This window comes from Anguilla anguilla, chromosome 7 (assembly GCF_013347855.1).
Source record: "Anguilla anguilla isolate fAngAng1 chromosome 7, fAngAng1.pri, whole genome shotgun sequence".
Lineage (NCBI taxonomy): Eukaryota > Metazoa > Chordata > Actinopteri > Anguilliformes > Anguillidae > Anguilla > Anguilla anguilla.
Genome location: NC_049207.1, coordinates 29,746,916 through 29,758,408, shown reverse-complemented (window position 1 = coordinate 29,758,408; position 11,493 = coordinate 29,746,916). Strand labels below are relative to the sequence as shown.

At 41.2% G+C, this 11,493-nt stretch overlaps 1 long non-coding RNA gene across 1 annotated transcript; it reads right to left on the bottom strand.

Moving 5' to 3' along the window:
* Positions 1-10,267: 10,267 nt before the first annotated feature.
* LOC118231547 lies at positions 10,268-11,493 on the bottom strand. Its single transcript, XR_004766093.1, has 2 exons — positions 11,117-11,493; positions 10,268-11,032 (listed from the first exon to the last, which is right to left on the bottom strand). It is a non-coding gene; the product is annotated as an uncharacterized LOC118231547 (long non-coding RNA).

Below are 11,493 nucleotides of genomic sequence, written 5' to 3'. Positions count from 1 at the left end.
GCAGTGTAGGTAGGGGTCTCCAGACTCCTGCCGTTCGTTGTCCGCAGAAGACGTCCTTCCACACGAGAGAGACATGGTATGGATGCCAGGTCGCTGGCCATGCTGAAGCACTGGGAAAAGCTCAAGGTCCAGGATGGAATCCTGTACAGGGAGAGAAGTGACCCTGTGAGCAAAATAAAGAGGCTTCAGATGGTGCTGCCAGCCAGCGAGTTTAAGGGACAAGACATTGGAGGGAGTTCATGATTTGGCAGCACAGCAAGGTCAAGTCAGAACTCTCCACTAGCAAGACAACGGTTCTTCTGGACTAACATGGAGAGAGATGTGAAAAGAGTACATTCGGTGCTATAAGAGGTGTGTACTTGCCAAGACTCCAGAACCTGCAGCACGAGCCCCATTGGAAAGCATAAAGACCTCAGCTCCTATGAAGCTCATCTGCATCGACTTCTGGTCAGCGGAGGACAAGAACAAGAGCTCTGTTGATGTGCCTGTGGCAACTGATCACTTCACGAAGATGGACTGTGCCTTCCCGTGCAGGAACCAGACTGCTAAGCAGATTGCCAGAAAGCTGTGCATCTACGGTTTCCCTGAGCGTATTCACTCAGACCAGGGTGCCAGCTTTGAGAGTGAACTAGTGTCTACTGCTGCAGCTGTCTGGCGTCGTCAAGTCTCATACCACCTCCTACCACCCTATGGGCAATGGTGGCACAGAGCGGTTCAACCGCACCCTTAGCAGTATGTTGAGAGCCCTCCCTCTTAGAGCCAAGCAAGAATGGCCACAGCAGATCCAGACATTGACCTTTGCCTACAATGCGACTGTTCATGAGACCACTGGCTATGCACCGTTCCACCTGATGTATGGCCGTGTCCTGAGGCTTCCAGTGGACGTTGTGTTCAAGTCTGTCCTGCACGATTCTGTTGTGGCAGATTTCAGCAGTTACTCCAAGACTCTTCTGTCACACCTGTCTGAGGCTGCCAGAATCTCCCAGCAGCACACCACCAAAGAGCAAGAACACCAGGCCCATCAGTACAATAAGAAAGTCAAGGGTGTCTCTCTACATGTTGGGGATCAAGTGCTGCTCGCCAACAAAGGAGAACGGGGCAAGAAAAAACTGGCTGACAAGTGGGAACCCGTGGTGTGTACTGTTGTCGAGAGGAACCCCAAAACTCATATTTACAAGATCAGGGATGTCTCTGGCCAGTATAAGGTCGTGCACAGGAACCTACTGTTGGATGTGAGTTTTCTCCCTGTCCAGTATCCACTGGAGAGTCAGTCTTTGGACAGCTCATCTGATGCTGGTGGTCATAAGCCCCTTTCACACAGCTAATACCGCATCTGAGCCGCCTCTGATGCGGTAACAGGTTCCCTTTCCCACAGAATTTGTAATGCGGTATTCGAGCCGTCTGTACCTGTCACACACAGTAGAACTCAACTGTTGTGAATGAATTGTTTACGTTCCATTACCATAGTAACATACTTGATGTAGGCCCAAAGCTATAATGTTACTTGTTATTTATTTTCGTTGCAAACAAACATGTTACATTTTATAGTGCAAGTGGTTGCATTTTTTATGTTATTAGTTTTCGCGTTCTCAATGCATTTACAATGTAACTATCTGCTACGTCTGTGTGCGCTACAAAGCACATATGAGTCGGACCGTAGGCGTAGGTGAAGAGACTATGAAATCAAAAAAAGAAGATTCAATGTCTTCAAAAGAAATCAAAGGAGAGAAATGAAATATGTGTCAACTGGTATTTGGGTGCAGCAGTACACAATCTGTGTGGGTCAAAGTATGTATGCCATTTTTTCGGTTGAGAGATAGGTGCGCGTGAACGCAGATCTGTAACGTAATTCGAACACCGCGCAGAAAGCAGTCGTCAATGCTGCTTTCCGTTCCAACAGGAGAAATATGGTAATCGAGGCGCCTCGAAAACACCAGGAGAGGCGTTTTCAATGCAGTATTTTAAAAGCCATCGCAACGTGTTCACACAGACATAAGTGCGGTATCAAAGCCATCTCGAAAACTCCTTTTTTCTTCTGTGTGAAAGGGGTATTAGTGACCGTGGAGAGATGCCTGGAGAAAGAGTCCCCCTCAGGTGCAGACGTCTTTCGTGGGTCCTGTCTGACTCAGACCATGATGTTGATGGAGACACTGTAGCAGAGGAGCTTGTTTCACACCTTACAGATGAAACTAATACCCACTGTGATGAAGTGGATAGGATGGACAATGTACATGTTGCCCCTGATTTACCTAACTCACAGACTGACACAGTCCCCACTCCAGTCGGTTCTCCTGTTGACTCTGAAGAGACACAGACTGTTCCTGTCATCGACTCTGACATACCTCAGACCTCTGACCACCGACATGACAGCCCACAGTCAGACGTACCCAGACATGACTCTGACCAAGTTGCGGTTCGAGATAGAGTAGTCATAAAAGCAGGGAGGGTAGTCAAATCAGTCAACAGGCTCATAGAAAATATGGTTCAGAGACCCATTACATGGGGTCTGTTACCACCACACAAGGCTCAGTCTGTAGCGTAGAAAGCTTTAAAGTCACTTCATTATGTATTCAGAATGTGTGTCTAGATGAGACACTGTGTTGGACGTAAGTACCTAGGGACTAACGGTGCATATCCACTGCAGCGCCAGACATCGCGTGTCGACGCGTCGCTTCACGTTGCCTGGCTGCTTGGGGGCAATATGTGGTGGGCGCTGGAGGGTGTTACAAAGTCCTGCTGAAAATGTGTTCCCGTTCATGCAACGTGTATAAATATAGGAGCATCACAATATACTTTGTCTAATAAGCTTGCAAGGGAGTGGAATAACCAGAATAAAATTTACATTACTCTCTAAGTATAACTGACGTAATTTGTTTAAATTAAGTTTTTGGGTTAGGGCTAGCGGAGTTAGTGCCAAGTTAACAAGCTAGCTATCTATCGTATATCAAACCGGATAATTCGCCGCTGTTTTTAAATCCAGATAACATCACAATATATCTCAAACCCGCTATGGACCACCACAAGAAGCTAGTAATAGCTGCTCTATACCTCGTATAACACCAGGAATGCAGCTACAGAAATGATCAGTTTTTCCTCCATCCTCAAAATAACTTTTTTTAACGAACAACATTTTGGCTATCCAGCTGAAGAAACAGCAGCACAGCCTTCACCTGATTGGCTCAATGGAATGCAATCGATGGATTAATTTGCATAAAGTTGAGCTCTGCTCAACTTTTTCATCGCGCTGCTACCCGTCGCTTCAGTGCGTCGCTACCAGAATGCATTGTGGGACAGATTGACGGTTGTCCCATAGGAAATGAATGGGAAGCATCAAATAGCGCTGCTTTCGACGCTGCAGTGGACATGCACCGTAAGTGTAATGGGGTGTAGGCTGCACCTTTATGTTCTTGAAGGGTTGGAGGCCTGATCAACCTTCCTAACACCTTTTGATCTGTTTTATGAATAGTTTTTTAACTGAACTCAAAGATGAGATCTTTGCATTAACTGGTCCAGAGGGGCAAACATGAATAGTGTCATCGTAGATCCTTGGTATTTAAGTGAAACCTCGGTGTAGGATGATTTTGGTGAAATTCAGGAGGGGTGAATGTAACAGGTTAATATAAACATAGCTTATGAATTTCACAAAAACATTCCCTTTCACTATTTCTCTCCTTTTGGGTCTGAATCTCCTGCTTGTGTGTGTTCTGGGGTTTGTGTGCATGAACATGTTCAGCGTGTACGTAGGTACATGCGTGCGTGCGCGGGTCAAAACCATTTCCAAATGAACAAGAGGTAGGCTGCGTCGAGTCAAACTCCGCCTGATAAATGTTTATAAAAGTTGTAATTTGTGATTGGACGTGATCTAATTGTTGTAATTTGTTCTATATAATATCCGACTCATTCTCTGTAAATCCTGTCAAGATCTGAAATCGCTAACCCAAGTTTTTAATGAGTTTCGTTTTGGAGAAAATGGACTAATGTTAGAATGCTGAGTTCGTCACCTAGCTAGCATAACAAACTCCACCGTATTCGCGGTTTTTCCTCGTTAATTGTATTCATTCTGTTCTTTCTATCAGGGGAGCCAAGTCTGTCGCACACACACACAGTTGATGCTTGTGTGCATTTGTATTTATCACAGGTATGGAGATGTTTCCCTGTGTTTAAATGTTTCTTTTGAAAATATTAGTTTCTGAATCTATTTACTGTGCAATGAAGGGCTATAGCCTTAAAGCCTTATAATTCATTTACACCAGTTTAACTATATAAGTTGAGTCTAGCTGGTGTGGTTGCTATGGTAACATTACAGCATTGCCTGTTAAAGTCATTTTTAGTGCATCTAAACTTGAAATGTTAATGTCAATTGATAATGTGATTTTCTATTTTTCTATTTGTTAAAAGTAATGAAATATGGGTTTTCTGGTTACCTAATTGAGTTTCAGTGCAACATATATCAATTGTCTATTCGTTTGATTTTATTTGACATTTTTCATATTTTCTATCCTAAATGTCTGGTGTTTGTCTATTCATGGTCATACTTGTTTTTATGTGATTCATATTGTGATAGTCTTTGCAATTGATCTTTATTGTGTCAAATTAGTTATTAGATTATACTATATTGTAACTTGGAGTTCAAAAAAGAAAAAGAAAGAACCGTTTCCAACTGAACAAGAGGGGAGCCAAGTCTGTCGCACACACACACAGCTGATGCTTGTGTGCATTTGTATTTATCACAGATCTTCAGTAAAGACCCAGAGACCCATGACTGCCTCCTGCCTCTTTATTGCTACAACACCAGAACACAACGCAGAATCACCATTAATTGGCGTAACACACCGGTTACACTTGCACACTTTTTATTTTTAAATGCAGACTAAATGTTGCTCAAACATCTATGATAAGCTTAACAATGGTGTGTGGTATGTAGAAATTCAGTAGGGGACTTATTTCTGAGCAGTTTTTTGTCACTAAAGACTAAAGACAATACATTATCAAAATGTAAGCAACTGGCATATGCCTACAGGATTTTTTAAAGTATTTGCACTGTAGGGATTTCAAATACTATTTATGTCATTAAATAAATTATAAGAAATCGCTTGTGTACTACTGTGCAGGAGCTGAAGCCCGTCAGACTGGTCTTTCCTTTGTTTCCTTCAATTCGCTCAAAGTTCGAAAGGCTCAAATGAACGGGATGAACTGAATGTACTGATGACTTAAATGAATGACATGTACTGAATTTACTGAATGACTCAAGTGACTCAAATGAACAAAATATACTGAAAGACTCAAATGACTCAAATAACCGAATTGTACTGAAAAAATCAAATGACCGAATTGTACTGAAAGACTCAAATGACCGAAATGAATTGATTGTGCTGAATGTACTGACTCAAATGAAGCAAAGGTACTGAATGTAGCCTACTGAAAGATTCAAACTAACTAAGGAAAAACTAATGGAAAGATTTAACTGGTACAAAAACTCGAAAAGAAGCTTAATGAAAAAGAACGACTCGAGGAGTGTAGGCATGCAAATGGCTGCTGCCAGCAGCTGCAACACAAACGCAAACAGGAAATGCAATGTTTTGCGAAAGAAGTATTAGGTTTTTGACAACTAGCGTCACTAGAATGTTTATAATGATGTTAGTGGCAACGTCAATGATAATTGGAATTTTTTAAACAGTGTTATAAGCACATACTCGCCGCATTTAGTAAAAAATAAAATGAGCACATGGACCATTTCTCTATACTAAACCAAAAGTATCTGTATATCAATATATTATTTTGCTTGTGCTGAGAAATGGCATTCCCCTTAATTTTACTGTACATTCAGATCGTAGCGATGAAATATTTGAATATAAAATATGCATGCGATCCAAGTTTAAAATATTAGAAATAAAGGTAGCCCATGGCAAGATCAACAAACAAAAAATAACAGCCAAGAAAAAAGAATAATAAGGAATTAAGAATAATATTAAAAACAAATTAGAACTACAATAAAGAATGAGAATAATTAAAATAAAAAATTATGTAAAAAACTAAACCCCTCTGGAGCTTCAGTTGGATAAACCAACTAATGTTGGATAGTGCATATCTGTGGCATTCAGTTCGGCAATGAACCGGATTGGTCTCGGCTGAGCCGGCTGTTGGAGAGCACACGCACCTGGGTTGCGTTAGCTAATCAGCCCAGGTGCTTAAAGGTCCACTCTCCACAGTTTGGGGCCGAGACCGGGAGCTCACACCGAGAGCGTGCTTCTTTATTTGAGTTGCGTTTAATTTATTTTAACATGACGGGGGAAAGGACTGGCTCCAGAGAGAATAATCCTATCACTGTACATTGCCTCACATTTTGTGTTCAATTGTGTAACACCCCCAGGAGTAGGATGTACTACGCCACCCTTTTTGTTTGAGCTAAATCCCCCCTTGCAGTTATCAAATAAATAATGGAAACAGAGTTAAGTCAAAAAGTGCCAAGGTATTATAACAACAGTATGCAATTCACAAGGCACCAGTATACTTGAGTGGCTATCCTGGCTTTAAAGCTGGGCTGGACCTGTAGCCTGAGAACAATAGACTGGGTGGTTAACAGAGAATAATTTAGTGGTAAGCATATTAAGCTTTATCATTAGAGTGCAAAGCACTCATTAATATCACTACACTTAAGACAAGTACTCACACTTTTTAACCTAACACTTGTGATATAACACTCGTGGAAATTGCGCACTGGCTAGTTTCACACTAGTGGGAAAAATAAATATAAGCACACGTGTTCACACCGAGACTCCTCAGCTTACCAACCCAAGGTACTACCAGTTCTCCTCGCCTACAGTCCACCCTAACTAGCCCTGGGGAAGTGGTGACCGCAGAAACCAACAAACAAAAGACAAACAAATACAAAAACAAACAAAACAAAAAGAAACTAGTCCGCCCACGGAGGCACTCCCAAATTCTTTTGCCTCGCACCAGCTCATACGCCGGGCGGACTAGAAACCGCATCTAAACTGGGAAATCAAAACCGACCGTAAGGGACTAATAAATAGTAAGAGCAGCAGAGGAAATCTGCAAAGCTCCCTGAAAAGAAATACAGACATTAATTTGGTCACCTTATTTAATGCGCACAATAACAATCAACAAAACATTTCTTTTTAATTTACAAAATATTAAAATGCTCAAGCTTTATTTAATCCATCATTAAAAAGAGGCATACCTTATACGTGGGGACCAAGCAAACACTCCACGCATACACGGACACCCTTCCGCACCAGCGCTCTTACTACTAAATGGAGAATCAAGGCTTAACGATGTTTCTCCGTTCTCCAACAGACATTCACATCTTAAACCCATTCCACCTTGAGATTAAAACTTTATAAAAACGTGCTCACCTATTGTAGCACTGCAATCTTTCGGCTACTATAACAAGACCGGTGATAGATAGTTTGCTCCCGCACTGAGAAAAACGGCAACAAACAATTGATGGTTCACTACACCTTCTTCCAACGCCGACGAGAGTGTGTGCACCTGTCCTCTCATCCTGGCTGGAACCAAAGCGCTTCCCCCAATGATTCCCTCATTACAAGTTATAGAGGCCGCTGCATCAAGTGCCACCGGCTACATATGCTTCTCACAGATGCATTTTAGTATCATCATGTTGTAAACATAGAATAAAATTCTGAATCAATCAAATCACATCCTCATGAAAAGCAACTTGTAATCTTTCAACATCACACCCAAAAATATGTTCCAAGTGGACCCATCTAATGCAATATTATTATTATTATTATTATTATTATTATTATTATTAATAAAGTACTGAGTATTACTTTAGCCTATATTATTTCAATAGTAGGTATAACCTTTGATGTTGTGAACCAAGCTTAAGCATGGCAAAAACCAAGAGTAAATAGGGCAGACCAGGGCAAAAAAACGCAGGGTAAACACAGACTTTTCAGATAGATGCATTGAGCTTGCCTTTAACAACATATTTCAGGCAAATACAAAGAATTATCATCTCTTTGTCTCCAATGAACCCTGGGAGAGTTCCATAAATATTTCAGGAGATATTGCCAGATGTCTGTTTTGCCTATTTGTGAATTATTTTTTACCAGAAGTGTTTTTCGGCTACTGTATTATATGTTTATGTCAAGGAATCCTGATGTATGTAATCGTAAAACAGTTGTTTAGTGACTAACAGATCGCAGAATTTATTGATATATAGCAGCTTGCTGAGATTGCTAGCCAGGTAGCCAGGTAGACATGCAGACCACCCTGATGTCAGTCGACTATTCTTAAAACAATTGATTGGCTTTGTTCAACTCCCAATCTCAGTTGAATCTGCATTTACTTAACTCAACTTTAACTTTAGGCAAAGTGGTGACATACATCAAATTTCATTGTGGTGTAATCACAGCCAAGGTTGTTTGTATTAAAAAATGATTAATCTATCTAGTTATATTTTCAGAATTATGCCAAACACGAAAGCCGTTAAAAGTTATTTCCCTGCTCTTCCCTATGTTCTGCAAAAGTGATTTATTATCGGCAGAACCAAATTGAAGCATCACATAGGCACGAAGGCGCAATGCAGTCTGGGAAAATAAATTGAACGAATCAATGACTCGAAAGTACGATTCATTTAGATGAACTGACTAAAACATACTGATTCATTTTAATGAATCGAACTTCCCAACACTACTGTAAGAGAAGAAAGTGAAGCCACTATGCAGATAGGCCCCATCACGTGATGAAGCAGTGATTTTCTCAAGACCCTATTTCAAATCTCATTTTGTTTTCGACCAATCAGAGATCAGTCTGCCAAGTCAACACAATCGGAATAGTGGTATTTTGCTCCAGGAAATATGTATAATGTTATTGCCTACTTCTATTGATTACCTCAATGTCAGTTTTTGCCATCTAATTCACGCAGGAGTGAGTTTGTTGAATTTCTACAACTCTCATAGGAAATACATGGCCGCCTCATCATATAATTATATTTCCGGGCCGTGGCAGCCATCTTGCGGTGGTGCCACATGCAGAAGTATCGATTGAATGGAACCACGTGACCATGTTCCCCTTCTAGTTCTAATACAGTTCAGTGATGAAAGCGCACTTTTTATTTTTATAGTCCTCCCAAGAACACAAAGAGAACTTCCGGCAAGAGTCTCGCTTTCTTGCCTTGTTGTGTTCTTGAGTTTGGAACGTGCTTGTTCACATGACCTTTTTACTTCCTCGTCTGCTTTATGCTCTTGGTAGAACACAAGAATACAATCTGGAACACAGCCAGTTCGGTGGGTGCACATCAGAACCAGGAAGTACAATTTTTTCGCACAACAGACATGCTCAGTTATGTTCTTGGGCACATGCCTAAATCACATGTACAACGAGGATAGAGCAGACATTGGCTAAAATAAATAAATGTGTGATAGGAAAAAAAATCTCAGAAAAATAATACATGATTTTTCTTCCTAATATAATGCATGGAGTTAACATTGATATTTGAGTGGAAGTGTAAAAAGGCTTAAAAACAACTGAATAAAATAAGACTTGAAAAAGAAAAATTTATTTTAAAAAGCACCAGCAGTACAAATGATCGTAGTGGCTCACCTTCCTCCCTCTGTCCCTACTGACAGGAACTTAAATAGGCGGAGTCAACCAGTTGCACCTGGGTTTCAATTAGAAATTAAATCAATTAACAAACAATTAAACAATAAATACAATCAATTCAAATCAAATACAGTCAATTAAACGGTTAACCAGCTAGTGAAGGGCCACTCCTTCACAGGAAGTACTTTATTTTTGCTGTCAAAAATGAATGGAGCCCTAAGGGGAAACTGGCTTTTTGAGCGAAAATCATAGATGTCAGCAGGGGTTGAGGTTGAGAACCGAAAGCTGGCCCCTTGCTTGGTTCAAGACAACTGGGAACTTGGATATTTCAGGTGGGAAATCTCTGACTTCTGGGCTGTTTCTCAATACCAAGAACGCAAAGAACGGACTTGCGTTTTTGAGAAGTACGTTCTTGCAAACTCTCTAGCAAGATCACAAGGACGGAGAACGCACCTGTCAGAGTTTGAGACGTTTGTGTTCTTGCTATTGTGCAATACCCTGGGCCCAGCTCATTTCACCAGTGATAGGACAACACTAGCGTTTAGTGAAGTTACTTTGTTTTATTGTGTTCTTACATTTATTTTTACATTGTATAGGCTACTGCTTTGATCATTTTTTTTTAAATTGCTGTATAAATGAACATAATAATGCCAAATACAAACTCAAAACTTATGTCTGTCATTTCTATCATTCATTATCTGAGTACTTAGGTTATTCGCAAGTGTTATGATGCCCTACCCTAAGCTAAAAAAGATTTGCGGGCTGGTTGCGCGGCATAATCTTTATAGCTATCGGCGGGAAAAAATCAGGTCAAACAAAGAACTATAGAGTACATTAACAGAGAACGTACAAGATGGACAGAAGGGTGCTGGTGTTAGCAGCAGCGGCTATTGGGTCACTTTACATGAAAGCTGAGGAGGAGGCAGCTGAGCTGAGGCGTCAGGTGCAGAGGAGGAGGCGAAGGAGGATGGCGAAGCTACGTGCTATGTTGGCACTTGTTTGCTGTGTAAATGCGCCACCCTCTGTTGAATAATTACTTAGCAAGCTAGCTGCTTTGTTCAATGATGTAAAGAATGAGGGGGAGCTTATTTTCATATCAATGACTATCAACAACTACATTAAGCTGTTTATCATTATCAGTTGTTAACATCTAATGGAATAAACACAACAATGAACAAAGAATAAAACATTAAAGGAATAAACAACAATGAAAAAAAAGTACAATATTTAATGGAATAAAAACAATGACCAAAATAAAATTGTGAAGTAACTGAATATGGTATAACACAACATTGTCTAATATTGTTTTAATAGGATCAAACTCTACTTTGATGCTGAAGTCAACCATCAAATGCCCATCTTCAAGGTGGTCTTTTCTGATGCTGGTACAAAACCAGTCTTTAGACTCACCAGAGAGACCATCAGCTTGCTGCTCTAGGTTCTGCCAAGAGAGAAAAGCCATGGTTGGAGCCACGAGATAGAGGTGTACATGTTTCTGCACTGGCTTGCTTGCGGTGCCTCTTACTGAGTGACCTCTGACAACATCGCCATGCCAGTGGCCACAGTCTGTAGGGCTGTACACCATGTGGTGGAGGAGACCATTCTCCACAGGATCATCCATTTCCCCAAGCCAGATGAGACGGGAGAGGTGAGGGCAGGTTTTGCTCGCTTGGCTGGCCATGAGGCATTCTGCCTCGCTGCAGGTGCCATTGACGGGTGCCACATCCGCATACGCCCACCTGCTGAGCCACAAAAAAGATGTTACATCAACCGAAAGCTGTTTCCCTCAGTGATTTTGCAGGGCATCTGTGACAGGCTAGCACTGAAAAATTCCTCGATGTGTATGTTGGCAGCACGGGGTCTGTGCCCTTGTATTACGGAGATCCCCAATGTACAAAGACT